This window comes from Odocoileus virginianus, chromosome 21, assembly GCF_023699985.2.
Source record: "Odocoileus virginianus isolate 20LAN1187 ecotype Illinois chromosome 21, Ovbor_1.2, whole genome shotgun sequence".
NCBI classification, from domain to species: Eukaryota; Metazoa; Chordata; class Mammalia; order Artiodactyla; family Cervidae; genus Odocoileus; species Odocoileus virginianus.
The window spans coordinates 55876460-55894764 of NC_069694.1; the positions used below are offsets into that span (position 1 = coordinate 55876460).

The following is an 18305-nucleotide window of genomic DNA, read 5'->3' on the forward strand; positions in this document are numbered from 1 at the left end:
TCAGAGGATCCTGCTTTAGCCTTTTGCCAGCATCATCTCTTCTAGAAAAAATTATCCATTCAGAAAATTGAGCTACAGATGTATTCTGTAGATGTAGTATATGTGTTGGGAAGTAAAGTGCCATCCTTAAACTAGAGAAGATACACTGTATGTACTGCCCTTACTCTCACTTGGATGGAACAACCATTTTTTAAGCAGCATAGAAATCCATGACGTGAGTCCACAGCAGTTTTGTAGGACCCCAGGGCTGATCCCTGACCTAGTCAGAAATAGTCTCATTTCAAGAGGTTGGTAGTTTTTCTTAATGTTCTACATGTCATTCATATCACAGCCTTCTGCCAGACCAGTACATAAGACAGAAAAGAATAATATTTTTAAAATAAATAAATAAATTTAAAATAAATAAATAAATGGGGGAGGAGTTTACCAATTTTCCCACAACGTGGTTTAATTTGGAACTTTATGCCAGTAAAATTGTGTTCATAAATTCAAATATCTTCTCTGGTTTCTGTCTATAAAAACTACAGGTCTGATTATTAGCAATACAAAATGCCTGTAATTTATTGAAGTGGATACTTACTAGAGGGCTAAGAGGAAAAAGAACACTGATTTAGGGATAAAGCAGCCGAAGTTCAATGCTCAGCTAAGCCAAGCCCTATGCCCAGCATGAATTTGATAAAGAAAATAAAAAGAAGGCAGAGGTTTTGCGTCCGGCAGCATTCTCCAGTGATAATGCAATAGGAAGGAAGGGGGAAGGGCACAAACTTGGAAAGAATGACGTAGCCTGAGGACACAACATAAACTGAGCAGAATTTTGTTGTTTAGTCTCTCAGTCCTGTTGTTCACAATCGCCTGTTCATTGAGCCAAAGGGGAAACAATGCTCAGTCGTCAATGTGTCTAGAGGTAAAAGCAAAGTCCGATGCTGACTAGAACTAAATGGGTCCAAGATGTCTGTGGCTCGGCTCATGAACTCCTTATTGCCAAATTCAGACTTGAAATGAAGAAACTAGGGAAAAACACTAGACCACTCAGGTATGACCTAAATCAAATCCCTAATCATTATACAGTGGAAGTGAGAAATAGATTCAAGGGATTAGATCTGATAGACAGAGGGCCTGATGAACTATGGACAGAGGTTCCTAACATTGTACAGGAGGCAGTGATCACATCATCCCCAAGAAAAAAAAATGCAAAAAGTCAAAATGGTTGTCTGAAGAGGCCTTACAAATAGTTAAGAAAAGAAGAAAAGGTAGGCCAAAGGAGAAAAAGAAAGATATATCCATCTGAATGCAGAATTTCAAAGAATAGCAAGGAGAGAGAAGAAAGCCTTCCTCAGTGTTCAGTACAAAGAAATAGAGGAAAACAATAGAATGGGAAAGACTACAGATCTCTTCAAGAAAATCAGAGATACCAAGGGAACATTTTGTGCAAAGATGGGCACAAAATAGGACAGAAATGCTATGGACCTAACAGACAAAGAAGATATTAAGAGGTGGCAAGAATATACAGAAGAACTATACAAAAAGATCTTCATAACCCAGAAAACCACAATGGTATAATCACTCACGTAGAACCAGACATGCTAGAGTCCTAAGTCAAATGGGCCTTAGGAAGCATCACTATGAACAAAGCTAGTGGAGGTGATGGAATTCCAGTTGAGCTATTTCAAATCCTAAGAGATAATGCTGTGAAAGTGTTGCACTCAATATGCCAGCACATTTGGAAAACTCAGCAGTGGCCACAGGACTGGAAAAGGTCAGTTTTCATTCCAATCCCAAAGAAAGGCAATGACAAAGAATGATCAAACTACCACACAATTGCACTCATCTCACATGTTAGTAAAGTAATGCTCAAAATTCTTCAACAGTACATAAACTGAGAAATCCAGGTGCTCAAGCAGGATTTAGAAAAGACAGAGGAACCAGAGATCAAATTGCCAACATCTGTTGGATCATAGAACAAGCAAGAGAGTTCCAGAAAAATATCTACTTCTGCTTCACTGACTACGCTAATGCCTTTGACTATGAGAATCACCACAAACTGTGGGAAATGCTTAGAGATGGGAATACCAAACCACCTTATGTGCCTCCTGAGAAATCTGTATGCAGGTCAAGAAGCAACAGTTAGAACCAGATATGGAACAATGGGCTGGTTCCAAATCAGGAAAGGAGTATGTCAAGGCTGTATACTGTCACCCTGCTTATTTCAATTCTATTCACAGTAAAACATGTGACATGCCAGGCTGAATGAAGCACAAGCTGGAATCAAGATTGCCGGAAGAAATATCAACAACCTCAGATATGCAGATGACACCACCCTTATGGCAGAAAGTGAAGAAGAACTAAAGAGCCTCTTGATGAAAGTGAAAGAGGAGAGTGAAAAAGTTGGCTTAAAACTCAAGATTCAGAAAACTAACATCATGGCATCTCATCACTTCATGGCCAATAGATGGGGAAACCATGGAAACAATGAGAAACTTTATTTTTGGGGGCTCCAAAATCACTGCAGATGGTGATTGCAGCCATGAAATTAAAAGACGCTTGTTCCTTGGAAGAAAAGCTATGACCATAGATAGCATATTAAAAAGCAGAGACATTACTTTGCCAATAAAGGTCCATCTGGTCAAGGCTATGGTTTTTCCGGTGGTTGTGTATGGATGTGAGAGTTGGACTGTGAAGAAAGCTGAGTGCCGAAGAATTGATGCTTTTGAACTGTGGTGTTGGAGAAGACTCTTGAGAGTCCCTTAGACTGCAAGGAGATCAAACCAGTCCATCCTAAAGGAGATCAGTCCCGGGTGTTCATTGGAAGGACTGATGCTGAAGCTGAAACTCCAATATTTTGGCCACCTGATGTGAAGAATTGATTCAATGGAGAAGGCCCTGATGCTAGGAAAGATTGAAGGCAGGAGGAGAAGGGGACGACAGAGGGTGAGATGGTTGGATGGCATCACCGACTCAAAGGACATGAGTTTGAGCAGGGAGGCCTGGCATGCTGCAGTCCATGGGGTTGCAAAAAGTCAGACGGGACTGAGCTACTGAACTGAACTGAACTGAGACCTTAAGTCTCAATATATGCTCATTTTAACACATCAGGAAGCTAAATGACACACCTAGAGGCACCATTTTCCAAGGCCGACCATCAAAGATCAAGAAGTGGGTGGTGGTCCAATTCCTGGAAATCTCCACCATTTTCCCAAAATAGTTGGAATGGCCCTGCCACTCATTCGTTGTTCAGTGGCCCAGTTGTGTCCATCTCTTTTCAACACTGTGGACTGCAACATGCTACGCTTTCCTGTCCTTCACCATCTCCCAGAGTTTGCTCAAACTCATGTCCATTGAGTCAGTGAGGCCATCCAACCATCTTGTCCTCTTTCATCCCCTTCTCCTCCCGCCTTCAATCCTTCCCAGCCACCAGGGTCTTTTCCAATAAGTCTGCTTTTCACATTAGGTGGCCAAAGTATTGGAGCTTCAGCTTCAGCATCAGTCCCTCCAATGAATATTTAGGATTGATTTCCTTTAGTATGGACAGGTTTGATCTCCTTGGAGTCCAAGGCACTCTCAAGAGTCTTCTCCAATACCACAGTTCAAAAGCATCAATTCTTCAATGCTCAGCGTTCTTTATGGGCCAACTCTCACATCCATACATGACTACTGGAAAAACCATAGCTTCAACTAGATGGACCTTTGTCAGCAAAGTAATGTCTCTGCTTTTTAATATGCTGTCTAGGTTTTTTCATAGATTTTCTTCCAAGAAGCAAGCGTCTTTTAATTCCATGAATGCAGTCACCATCTGCAGTGATTTTGGAGCCCAAGAAAAGAAAAATCTCACAGCTTTCATTGTTTCCCCATCTATTTGCCATGAAGTGATGGGATCAGATGCCATGATCTTCATTTTTTGAATGTTGAGCTTTAAGCCAGCTTCTTCACTGTCCTCTTTCATCTTCATCAAGAGGCTCTTTAGTTCTCCTTCACTTTCTGCCATAAGTGTGGTATCATCTGCACATCTGAGGTTACTGCTGTTTCTCTGGCAATCATGATTCCAGCATGTGCTTCATCCAGCTGGGCATTTTGCATGATGTACTCTGCATATAAGTTAAATAAGCAGAGTGACAATATATAGCCTTGACATTATCCCTTCCCAATTCTGAACCAGTCCACTGTTTCATGTCTGGTTCTAACTGTTTTACAAGAGGCAGGTAAGGTAGTCTGTTATCCCCAATTCTTTAAGAATTTTCCACAGTTTGTTGTGATCCATGCAGTCAAAGGCTTTAACGTAGTCAAGTAGATATTTTTCTGGAATTCTCTTGCTTTTTCTATGATCCAATAGATGTTGGCAATTAGATCACTGGTTCCTCTGCCTTTTCTAAATCCAGCTTGAACATCTGGATTTCTTAGTTCACATACTGTTGAAGCCTGGCTTGGAGAATTTTGAGCATTACTTTGATAACATGTGAAAAGAGTACAATTGTGCAGTAGTTTGAACATTCTTTGGCATTGCTCTTCTTTGGGATTGGAATGAAAACTGACATTTTCCAGTCCTGTGGCCACTGCTGAGTTTTCCAAATTTGCTGGCATGCTGAGTGCAGCACTTTAATAGCATCATCTTTTAGGATTTGAAATAGCTCAGCTGAATTCCATCACCTCCGTTAGCTTTGTTCATAGTGATGCTTCCTAAGGCCCATTTGACTTCATATTCCAGGATGTCTGGCTCTAGGTGAGGGGTCACAGCATCCTGCTTATCTGGGTCATTAGGATTTTTGGATTTTTTTTTTGGTATAGTTCTTCTATTGTATTCTTGCCACCTCTTCTTAATATTTTCTGTTTTGTTAGGCTCATACCATTTCTGTCCGTTTATTGTGCCCATCTTTGCATGAAATATTACCTTGGTATCTCTAATTTTCCCACTCATTAGCCTACGAAATTACCCAGTCCATAAAAGCTAACCACACCATATTTTGAGGTTGCTTTGTCTTCTGAAATGACCCATACTCTGTCTGAAGAGTGTATTATCTTAAATAAATCCATTTCTTACCTATCACTTTGTCTCTCACTGAATTATTTCTGCAATGAGACATCAAGAACCTAAGTTTTTTTTTTTTTTTAAAGAACCTAAATTTTATTAAGTCCTGAAACCAGATGTATCATCTCAGTTCAAAGTGTGGGTTTTGGCCAGATTTGAGTCCCAGCCACATGGATTCAAGTAGCAATATGAGTTACATGGTTTCCATAGTGTGTGAAAATCTTACAGTGTTTCCAACTGAAATTCAACTTCCACAACACATTAAATAAGCGAAGTAACTCGATTTCCCACTTTGCATAAAAAGGAAGACACTGAGAAAGAAATAAGAATTTTTCAAGGCCTAAAGTGCTAACATAGGGAAAAAATCAGAGTATGAACAAAATCTGTGGATATTTTACCTAAGGAAGTTTCAAAACAATTTGTAACAGATTTTTATTTCACCCTTACCCGACTATAAAATTATTCTTAAAATAAAGCATATTAAATGAAGGCCATTCCAAGATGGAAAAAACAAAAAAAAAGGAGGGGTTGAATTTTAATCATAAGTATAGAGAAAATGATTTTACTACTATGAAGACATTGATATTTATAGCTAAATATTTCCATAAAACATGCATTGCATTCACTGGAGGAAATCTCCCTTCAGGCATTAAATTACTCAACTTTGAATTTTCCCCAAGTTATTATTATTTGAAGTTATCAATGGCAAAATTTGATTTTAATCTAAGAAAACTGTGACTTCGGTGAAGGCAGCAGAATTATCAGGTCAACAAGTAATGCTCATCCTGATTTTTAATTTCTGTGACAAAAGGAAACATGAAATTTTATGAGTCTGAACAGGTTTAAAAACACTGAATGATATTTCTGTTCTGTCCTAGGTTTTTTTTTTTTTTCCTGGTACAATGAATGTATTCAAAATTGGTTTAAAGGGACAGTAAATTCAAATCCTTTCCCTAAGCAGAAACTAATATAAATAGGCTCATCATGGTCTATAGCTATAGACTCTGCAAATTTTAAGAGGTTATCCCAAGGAAGGAAAGTGAAATATCACAATTGGTGGGCATTTAGTAATTCCCCTAGAATGTATCACTTTTGACCAGGACACAAAAAGCCCTTTTGTTGGTAGCTTCAGGAACTACTGTCATGGGGAGATGCAGGCATTCATGCATCAGCCAGCAAGCTTTATCATTTATCTGCTCAGCGCTACACACAATGGTTCATGTCAGGGATGTATCAGTGAATAAAATGCGGCCTCACATTGTGAGTTGATAGTGCTAAGGGTACAATGTAGGGAGACAAGAACACTGATGGGATTGTACCCAGAGATTGTGAGAAGAGTGGGGGGGTGGAATCTAGCCTTAAGGGTGGGAGACTACTGTGTGTGGGGTGAAAGGGAAGACTTTTTGGAAGAATTCATGGCAGAGTTGAGTCTTAAAGATTGAGTGACTGTACTCACGTCTACCGTTAATCACTGGTTGAGATGAGTACAGCCAAGAGGGAACCCATTCCAGACAGAGGACACAGCTAATAAGCTCTAGGAAGATCTGTGTTATTGTTGGATAACAAACTGAGAGTCAGGAAGCAGTAGGTTTTGTCCTACGGGAAGCACACATTTCTCCTTTTTGTAAAAGGTCAGAGTAAATACTTTAGGCTTTGAGAAGCACAGGGCTTTGACTCAACTCTACAAACATGGCCACAACTAATATGAAAATGAATGAGCATGGCTTAATATGACATTACTTATGGAGAAGGTAATTGGGCTTTCCCAGTGGCTCAGTGGTAAAGAATCCGCCTGCCAGTGCTGGAGACATGGGTTCAATAGCTGGGTGGGGACGATCCCTTGGAGTAGGAAATGGCAACCCACTCCAGTGTTCTTGCCTCCTTACATTGTACCCTCAGCACTATCAACTCATGATGTGAGGCCACATTTTATTCACTGATACATCCCTGGCATGAAGCATTGTGTGTAGCGCTGAGTAGATAAATGGTATTCTTGCCTGGAAAATTCCATGGACATAAGAGTCTGGCAGGTTATAGTTCATAGGGCTGCAAAAGAGTCAGACATGACTTACCGACTAAACAACAAAACAACAATTGGAATTTCACATAATTTTCACAAGTCATCAAATATTATTAAAAATTTTTTGTAACTGCCTGTGTATACAATAGGCGTCAGGCTAAACTTGGGTCATTGGTCATAGTTTTCTTATTCCTGCTGTCAGGCAACAATAGGAAACCACTAAAGGATTTTAAACAGGAACTGGCCTGACTTAGGAGGAGCCTGGTGGGCACAGTCCATAGGGTCAGGAAAGAGTTGGGCATCACTTAGCCTCTAAATAACATTTCCTCTTGGTAGACGTTCATTTTGGCAGCAGTGGGGAAGATACATTTGAGAGAGGAGCCAAGGAAAGAAGGACATGGAGAGCTGGTAAGTCTTTCCTGTGAAAAGGAGGCACGGTTTACCTCCTTGAACACTTTGTAATAAATCAGTCAACAGTAGAACATCCCCTACATGTCCCTTCATTCCCTCCGGTTACTGCCCACTCCCTTCTCTGCCACGGTGCTTCCTCCTCCTATCCCATCCTCCTCCTCACCTCACCGTCTGATCCCAAACATACACCATGGCTGCCAGCTGATTTTCTCTGCAAACTCTTTCAACAGAACAGAAAACAGGAAATTGTGCTGCAAGAGTGACCCCCAGGAGCCCCACTTCTCTAGTTTCTGGGAAGATGGTAATGGCTGAGTGAGCACTAGGGTGACCCAACCTTCCTCCAAGTCATCAATATATGTTACAGATGTGGTTACAATCTTTGGAACATTTATTTTCCAGTTGCCAGGAATAAGTCATTTTTAAAATTTAATTTGCATTTGGCAGATGAAGTAATGTCATCTTCTTTTCCTGCAATGTATAATCTTTTTTTCCTTTGCTAAAGAGTCTTGATTTCAAAACATTTAAAATGAAATATGTAAAAAAAATGTTTTGATGTCAAAATGATTTTAATAGATTAAGAACTAAAATAGGGACAGCTTTGGTAAGTTTTCAAAACCCATGGACTATTAAAATGAGGGGGAACCTAGACCATATAGTGAAACACAGGAGAGATTTAAAAAGCCAAAAGGAGAATCAGGTTCTCTTTCCTTTCAATGTCATATTCTTTCTTCAAATAATTGATTGCAGAGCTTTTCTAAGGCAAGATCTACTAGTTTTAAGATGGCAGGATTATCTCACCTTTGGTAAAATGCCATTTTCAAACATGAATGAATGTGTGTGTGTGTGTGTGTGTGTGTGCACACACACGCGTGCTCAGTCGTGTCTGAGTGGTGTGCGACCCAGTGGACTGTAGCTTGCCAGGCTACTCTGTCCATGGAGTTTTTCAGGTAAGAACAATGGAGCAGGTTGCCATTTCCTTCTCCAGGGGATCGTCCCAACCCAGGGATTGAACCCGTATCTCCTGCATTGGCAGGCAGATTCTTTACCACTGAGCCACAAGAGAAGCCCTTCAAACATGAATGTTACTCCATTTTAAACTCTTAAGGTGTTTGATGTGTATAAACCTGAACGAACATTATGCCTGTTCCAGACATGGCCAGGGTTAACATCACTCTTCCCTTCCTGTTCTACAGACAGAGGTGATGTCATCGGCGATCTAGTGGATAGATTTTATGTTGCACTCTATCATTATCTCCATTCTAAAATCCTCCCAAAGTGGAGAAACATAAAATGAACGGGAAGGTAGTGATGGAAGACGTATAATAATGTGTGTTTCTAAAAGAGTAAATCAGAAAGGGCCATACTACAATAATAACTCGTTCTAACTAAAGTGGCCCTGGAGTCTGGAAATTGCCGGTCTACTATACTAGCATAAATAGTTCAAGCTCAAGAATGATGTGAAAATCTTTCAACAGGATATGTGAAAAATTATGACAGTCACAAGAGTTCAATTACTATGGATTTTCAAAAACAGAAAAAAAAAATTGAAAAGTGTCACAAAACCTGAGCAATTCTGCCACATGTGCTTCTGATCTGCTATGATTTCATCACACTTGTTACTCCAAATGAAAGCTTCTTAAATATGTCAAGGTGCAGATGTGCACTGAAGACTTAGCTGTTGCCCATCTACTTTCACAGAACTGCTCTTGCTCAGTCGTGTCCAACTATGTGCAACACCATGGACTGCAGCATGCACGGCTTCCTTGTTTTTAACCATCTCTCAGAGCTTGCTCAGACTCATGTCCATTGAGCTGGTGATGCCATCCAACCATCTCATCCTCTGTCATCCCCTTCTCCACCTGCCTTCAACCTTTCCAAGCATCAGGGTCTTTTCTAATGAGTCAGCTTTTCACATCGGGTGGCCAAAGTATTGGCCCTTCATCTTCAGCATCAGTCCTTCCAATAAATATTCAGGATTGATTTCCTTTAGGATTGATTGGTTTGATCTCCTTGCGGTCCAAGGGATTCCCAGGAGTCTTCTCCAACATCACAATTCAAAAGCATCAATTCTTCAGCACTCAGCCTTCTTTATGGTCCAACTCTCATATCCATACATGACTACTGGAAAAACCATAGCTTTGACTATACAGACATTTATCGGCAAAGTAATGTCTCTGCTTTTTAATATGCTGTGTAGGTTGGTCATAGCTTTTCTTCCAAGAAGCAAGTGTCTTTTAATTTCAGGCTACAGTCACCATCTGCAGTGATTTTTGGAGCCAAAGAAAATAAAGTCTCCCACTGTTTCTGTTGTTTCCCCATCTATTTGCCATGAAGTGATTGGATAGGATAACATGATCTTTGTTGTTTGAATGTTGAGTTTTAAGCCAGCTTTTTCATTCTCCTCTTTCACCTTCATGAAGAAGCTCCTCAGATCCTCTTTGCTTTGTGCCATAAGGGTAGTGTTATTTGCATATCTGAGGTTATTGATATTTTTCCTGGCAATCTTGATTCCAGCCAGTGCTTCATCCAGCCTGGCATTTCACATGATGTACTCTTCATGTAAGTTAAATAAGCCGGTGACAATATACAGTCTTGACATACTCCTTTCCCAAGCTAAACCAGTAATTCTCAAAATTCTCCAGGCAAGGCTTTAACAGTATGTGAACCAAGAACTTCCAGATGTTCAAGCTGGATTTAGAAAAGGCAGAAGGGCCAAAGATAAAATTGCCAACATCCGCTGGATCATAGAAAAAGCAAGAGAGTTCCAGAAAAACATCAACTTCTGCTTCATTGACTATTCTAAAGCCTTTGACTGTGTGGATCACAACAAACTGGAAAATTCTTAAACAGATGGGAATACCAGACCACATTACCTGCCTCTTGGGAGACCTGTATGCTGGTCAAGACAGTTAGAACCAGACATGGAACAACGGACTGGTTCAAAATTGGGAAAAGAGTATGTCAAGGCTGTATATTGTCACTCTGCTTATTTATTCACAGTATCAGTTATCAGTTCAGTCACTCAGTTGTGTCTGACTCTTTGTGACCCCATAAACCATAGGACACCAGGCCTCCCTATCCATCACCAACTCCCGGAGTTTACTCAAACTCATGTCCATTGAGTCGGTGATGCCATCTAACAATCTCATCCTCTGTCGTCTCCTTCTCCTCCTGCCTTCAATCTTTCCCAACATCAGGGTCTTTTCAAATGAGTCAGCTCTTCACATTAGGTGGCCAAAATATTGGAGTTTCAGCTTCAACATCAGTCCTTCCAATGAACACCCAGGACTGATTTCCTTTAGGATGGACTGGTTGGATCTCCTTGTAGTCCAAGGGACTCTCAAGAGTTTTCTCCAACACCACAGTTCAAAAGCATCAGTTCTTCTGTGCTCAGCTTTATTTATAGTCCAAGTCTCACATCCATACATGACTACTGGAAAAACCACAGCCTTGACTAGATGGACCATTTATTCACAGAATTAATCTCATTCAATAATCAAGAAAAAAATAGAGATTTGACATATTCTCTTTCACTGCATTTAGTCAATCACTCATCAGGAATACAGTATTTTTAGGTGATAATTACTCTGTTAAGTAGAAAGACTGATGATGATGATCACCCTTTATACATACTGGCAATGTACCAAATCCTATACACTTTTAACTCTATTATCTGTTAAGGCTCCTCACTTTTAATACTTGATACTGTTAATATCCTTGTTTACAGATGAACAAACTGAGGTACAGAATGCATCAGTAACTGACAGGATCATACTAACAGAAGATGGTAGATCAAGGACTTGAATTTGGGCCTTCCTGTTCCACAGTCCATTCTGTTTGCACTTATCTATACATATGTGATAGAAAGATGTAGATGGCGTGACCTCTACACGTTTGGGAAACTAGATAGCAAATTTACAACAAAAGACAAATTCTAAGGCATATATGTGTTCAGTATGCAGAAAAGGATCATAGCAATTATCTAGTCAAAACTCTCATTCTGCAGGAAGAAAACTGAGACCCAGCTAGGACAAAATGCCCAATGGAGTGCAAAAGCATTTTGCTTACTCCTAGTGCTCTTACACAAGGCTGGGTCCTCATCATCTGTTACCTGAACTATTAAAATAGCATCAGACATCATACTATGTCTCTCTGTCTCTGGTTCCATTATTTTCTATTATAATTATATTTCTAAGACTCATATCATCTGTTAATGTTGAACTACTTAAACCCTTCAAGCTGGTTATCTCGTTTTCCTGAAGGCCCAGCTCTACCTTACCAAGCACCAATCTAGCTTCCTTCCTGCTCCAGCTCCTACCACTGCTCTAGCTGGTTAATAATCCATTTCTATAACCCTGTGGTTCAGGCGCTTTCCTCTTGTCTTCAGTATACTCTTCCCTCTGACTAAAATGCGTTCTCTTTTCCTAGCCTGTGAACCTGTTCATCCTTCAAGAAGCAGCTCAAATATCACTCAGTAAAGTATTTCATTCTCCAAACTTCCTCCTCTGCATTTCTGTGATATTTCATTTATACTCAGTATTGGAGACAATGACTTGCTCATCTTTCATTCTAACATCTAACAAATCATATGGATGACTCAAAGTAGGTCTTCAATACATGCTTGTTGAATGAATAAACTGAGAGTACTATGGCTTCTTCATTTCCAATTTTTGCCCCAATAGCTTCCATTCAAGTTTTTGGTCCTTCAACAGATATTTATTATATTTCTTTGGGCTAGGTACTCTGCTAGGCTCAGGGGTTATAGTGATTTTAAAAAAAAAACAAAAAAGGTAGATAAGATTCCTGCCATCATGGAACTACTTCTACCAAGAAATGCAGCTAACAAAAAGTAACACGCAAACAATAAATGTCAGGGAAGTAACTGATAGCAGAGAAGTGAGAGAGTAACTGTGGAAGGCCATCGTAGAAAGAGGGGTTAGGAGAACCTTTTCCAAGCACTTACTATTCCAATGAAGATCTCAGAGGATAAGATGTCTAGCCTGGTAAAGACCTGTGTTCAGTCCCTGAGTTGTGGCCGGGACTGTAGCCCATCAGGCTCCTCTGTCCATGGGATTTTCCAGGCAAGAACACTGGAGTGGATTGCCATTTCCTTCTCTAGGCAGAGTTAGTCAGAGCATTCAGGCAGTAGAGAAGAAAGCAATAAATCGTTATGGTCAAGGAAAGAGAGAGGTTTATGTGGCCCTTGCCACACTGGTGAAATGTTTGTAGAGGCAGGGCAATCACAGCTCATGAATGCTTCACATGCTTTGTAGGCTATAATAAGCAATTAGAATTTCCCCCTAAAAACCACTGGGGGGCTAGGGAAGAGTTCCAAGTCAGTGGAACTGATCTGACTTCTGCATTTTAAAATGAAGGAACTGAACTGAAGCAGGACCAGGGTGAAAGTAGGAGGCCTAACTAGGGAGCCCTTGCTGAAATCCAGGCAAATAATAGTTAAAGTGGAGTCACTGGAGATGGAAGAAACACAGACAGATTTTAGTTATATTTAGGAGACAGACTCACCAGGTCTTGGAAATGTTTTATTAGACGTGGGCAGAAAAAGAAAGGGAGGCATTACAGTTTATTTTTAGATTTTATGGTTTGAATCATTGTTTGGATGGCATAATTTTTACTGAGATGAGGAAGACTGAAGTGAGAAATAAATTTAGGAGAGGAAAAGGGAGTTTCATGTTCAGATATATTGAACTGATGTTAAGAATGGAGATTTTAAACTTTGGAGAAAATGGCTCTTAAAGTAAATGAACCACCAGGTAACAATAAGAATAGCTAATAGCCATTGGGATTGCTTACCATGTGTCACACTTTGTTTACATATTAAGCTATATAATTCCCGAAACAATCACTCTATAAAGAAGCTACTATTGTGACCTCCATGTTACAGATGAGGAAAGTAAGGCACAGAACGGTCAATATCTCCCCAAGGTCTCAAATGTGTAAACGGCAGATTCAGGATGCAAATCCAGGCAGTCTGAGTCCAGAAACTGGCCTTTTAATATCTGTATAAAGAAAAAGTAGTGACCTGCCAGGAAAGTAATGAAATCCTACTTACTTCTAAACAAAATCAACAGGACACAAACACAGCTCTCCAAACATGACATAATAGGATTTATTAAACACTGGCTTTTAATAAATGACAGTTCTGCTGCTGAAGTAAAGTAACTTTCCTTATTACGAATGCCATTGTAGAAACCACATTATGTGCCGGGCACCGAGTGGAGACTGTCGCTCAGCAAGGACTTCCCCCAGGGGGATGGACTGGATCCCCGTTTGGCTCTCTTCTCCAGGAGCCATCACCTGCAGACACCCGCTTCCATCCACAGTCGCCCACTTTGGAGACTGTTACTGACCATCTATAACGAGCCAGGCACTGGAGTAAACATGGGAACTACAACTCCCTGCTTACATGGAGCTCCCAACTAGAGTGGGAGACAAAAAAATAAAACCACCTATTAAAATGGGACTTCCCTGGTGGCTCAGCTGGTAAAGAACCTGCCTGCAATGCAGGAGGCCCGAGTTTGATCCCTAGGTGGGGAATGTCCCCCAGAGAAGAAAATGCCAACTTGCGCCAATATTCTTGCCCAGAAAATCCCATGGACAGAGGAGCCTGGTGGGCTACAGTCCATGGGGTCACAAAGAATCAGACATGACTTAACAACTAAACCACCACCATCGCCACCTATTAAAATAAATTGTGATATGTACTGGATATAGTAGACACAGCGGGGAAATGAGGAAATTTCCTCTATGTGAGAATTAGGTAGGATTCAACCAGGACGCAGCTCAGGATTTCTCAGCCAGAGAAGAGAAGAGTCTGATAGAGCACCTTGGAACTACCGCGGGACCACCTGTGCCGTTTGACAGGCAGCAGGCACCCAAAACTTTCAGCAGAGCAGACATGGAAATGCCTTTGCCTGTTCTTTACGTGAGCGCTCCGAGCCCACCCCGGCTCTCCTCTTTCTGAAGGCTCTCCCTGAGTAACCCAATTACAGCTGCCTCACTGTGGTGACAGATGATCCATATCCAAGACTGACTCAATGATCCCATCCGCTTAAGCCCTGAATCACACTAGACTTGACTATTTGAGTGATTCTCAAACATCACGGATTTAAATAGACTTCACTTCCTTTTGCCCCATAGCCTGCTCATTCTCCTACATGTCTCCCTAGGTGCCTGGTTCCACCACCATCCATCCAACTACCTCTGCCAGGACTAGAATCATTGCTCTAGTTTTCTCTTACCCCAATGCTTAGTCAGCACGTTAATCACTAAACGCTGTGAGTCCCCTCCTTAGCGTCCCTAGTTATCTGCCTGCCCTGCCACAGCCATTGTCACAGCATTTGATCAGCCCCCCATCTTCCTTCCCTGGTGGCTCAGGCAGTAAGGAATCTGCCTGCAATGTGGGAGACCTGGGTTTGATCCCTGGGTTGGGAAGATCCCCTGGAGGAGGGCCTGGCAACCCATTGCAGTATTCTCGCCTGGAGAATCACACAGTCCGTGGGGTCGCAAAGAGCTGGACGTGACTGAGTGACTAAGCACCCACATATCATCGCCCTTCGCTGAAACGGGGTCTGAAGCATCTCACTGCCACAGCCTCAATCTGTTTATCATACAAGTGCCAGAATAATGTTGCAAAAAATGCACATCATGTACTTTTCCTGCTTTAAAGCCATCAACAGCTCCCCACGGTGCACAGGCTAAAGTCCTAACTCCTGTGAAGCCCACAGGTATTTCACCTTTTCTTTGCTTTCAGTCTTACCTTTGGCTAATAAACCTTCGTCTCTAGTGCTTCATACTCCACCCATACCAAACTGCTTACAATTCCACGAACTCCTTATGTGGTTTCAGACAGCAACCTCCAGCTCATACTTCTCTCCCTGCTTTAAATGCCTTTCAACACTATCCCCACACCTTCACCCATCTTTCATGTTTCAACTCACAGATCAACTTGTCTCTGAAGCTTTTTGTGATTACTCTGCCTCTGCCTCAAATAAAACAGACCTTTAGTGCCTATGTCCCCACCACTTCCAGGGCCAAAAATTTTCCAGAGAACTTTGTTATAGTGATCCTATCAGCCTAGCATGATGGTTGCCTATCAGATTGTTTCATTGACAACACAATTTATGGACCAGTACTTATGGCTTCCCTGGTGGCTCAGATGGTAAAGCGTCTGCCTGCAGTGAGGGAGACCCGGGTTCGATCCCTGGATCGGGAAGATCCTCTGGAGAAGGAAATGGAAACCCACTCCAGTACCTTGCCTGGAGAATCCCATGGAAAGAGGAGCTTGGTAGGTTATAGTCCATGGGGTCACAAAGAGTCGGACACGACTGAGCTACTTCAGTCACTTATGATCTACCAGTAGTAGGTGCTATGGCTAAATATTGGAGAAGAGGAAAAGGTAGATAAAACAATCGTTGTCCTCATAACTTTCACAAAATAAAACCTTTCAGTTTAAAAGTCAAAAGCATTCCAAAGATTTAGCCTGAAGATAATATACTTTAAGCTAGTTTCATGTAGTTTAAGGGACTTGATTTATAGAGGTCCCTTCTAAAGTTCTGTGCTAATTTTATATTTTTAACTTTATGTCTTTATTTTCTTAAAGGGTGGGGGGAGCCAAATCTGGACATATTTTAGGCTCCACAGGAACCTGAATGGCAGAAAGCATTTTACTCCCTTTTTGATGGGAGTGAAAAAGGAGAGTGAAAAAGCCAGTTTAAAACTCAACATTCAAAAAACTAAGATCATGGCATCCAGTCCCATCACTTCATGGCAAATAGATGGGGGGAAATTTGAAAACAGTGACAAATTTTATTTTCTTGGGCTCCAAAATCACTGTGGACAGTGACTGCAGCCATGAAATTAAAAGACACTTGCTCCTTGGAAGGAAAGCTATGACAAAACTAGATAGCATATTAAAAAGCACAGACATCACTTTGCCAACAAAGGTCCTTATACTCAAAGCTATGGTTTTTCCAGTGGTAATGTATGGATGTGAGATTTGGACCATAAAGAAAGCTGAGTGCTGAAGAAGTGATGTTTTTGAACTGGAGAAGCTGTGCTGGAGAAGACTCTGGAGAGTGCCTTGGACTGCAAGGAGATCCAACCAGTCAATCCAAAAGGAAATCAACTCTGAATACTCACTGGAAGGACTGATGCTAAAGCTGAAACTCCAATACTCTGGCCATCTGATGTGAAGAGTGGACTAACTGAAAAAGACCCTGATGCTGGGGAAGATTGAGCGCAGGAGGAGAAGGGGATGACAGAGGATGAGATGGCTGGATTCTAGAGTTTGAGCAAACTCTAGAAGACAGTGAAGGACAGGACAGCCTGGCATGCTGCAGTTCATGGGGTCACAAAGAGTCAGACACAACTGAGTGACTGAACAACAGGTGCCACAAAACTTGGAGTCACCTCTGGTTCCAAGACCTAGATAATTATCTATGGTCATGGATTTTTGCAAACAAAGCTTAAAGAAAAGTCAATAGTGATTTGGGAGGGTTTGCCAGGTGGTACATGCTTCCTCTTGAACATTGAATGGGAGAGGCTCAGTCCTCCCCTGGGATAGAGAAAGAGGGTGGGGCCTCTGATCGAGAGTTTCCTATTGTCTCTCTCCTTTCCTATCACCCAGGCCCCCTAAAAGAGAAGTGAACTAGAAAACAAGGAAGGAAAAGAAAGACAACAAATACTTCAGGAACAGCAGAATACCATGGTGCTGAGCTACCAACAGAAAATGCATCACACTAGCTTCCTCAGTGTCATCAGGCTCACACCAATCTTATGATCTGTCTGAAACTTCAGAGCAAAACATGTTTGTTGTGGTTGGGAAGTGAGGGGAAGAGGGAAGTTAGAAGCAAGAGAAAAGGGAAGGACATATGACAAAGAACATGATTAATGAGTCCAGTTCTTCCTCGTGTCATGTGTGGCCTCCCGGTGCAAAAGGAAAGGAATGATGGGCTGGGAAGCTATCATCCACATTCCTTCTCTGTACCCCACCCCTCCTTCAGCATTTCCTTCAGAATCCAGCCAGGCCCTGACACCAGAGCTCCATGTGACAAAAAGGAGAAAGAGTGGTGTTGAACCCAGGTTTGCGTGCCTGTTGCACAGAGAGGCCAAGCAAATAGAAACATTTGAGTTTAGAGCGGAGAAAGGTTTACTGCCAGAGCCAAGCAAGAACAGGTGGCTCCAACTCAGAAGGCTGGAACTCTGATGGCTTTCAGGGAAGAATTTTAAAGGCAACCTTGGGGTGAGGGGTGCAGGGTGCATGACTTCCTTCTGATTTGGTTGGTGGTGAGGTAACAGGGTGGTGTTTCAGGAATCTCAGTCATCAGCTTGGTACTGACCAGTCTGGAGTCTACTAGCTTGTATGCAGCGTGAAGTCATCACCCTCCATCTGGGTGGGGGTCTTTGTTCCTGCAGAATAACTCAAAGCTGTGAGCTGGATTGATATGGGTATCCCTTGAGGAGAAATTAGAGATTAGAGGACTATGACACACCAACTTTATATATGAGCAACTAGATCCAGAGTGCTAAAAGACTCTTTTCAAGCTTCCACCATCATAAGGTTGAGGATTGTGTTTTATCACTGAACTATTTTTTATTGTCTGCTTTTTCTTTGTTTCTGCATTCTCACTTACCTAATTAGTAACTGCTCGAATCTGCACCTTGGGACTCAGGGAAGGCCTATGAGACCGAAGCCTTTTTCTGCAAACAAGAAATGGAAGGCATGGAGGGGCTCTTGGACCCAGGAGGGCCTTGCAGGGTCCTGCTCGGCTTCAAGAGGAATGCATAGACTGACAGTTGTGGGGTGGGAGGAGGAGAAGCTGTCTGAGTCCAGTT

General features: G+C 41.6%; 1 long non-coding RNA gene across 1 annotated transcript in view; it reads right to left on the bottom strand.

Annotated features, from left to right (window-relative positions):
- LOC139030250 (uncharacterized) overlaps positions 1-18305 on the bottom strand; it is a 28353-nt gene that overhangs the window by 8139 nt on the left and 1909 nt on the right. The gene's annotated exons all lie outside the window — the stretch shown is intronic.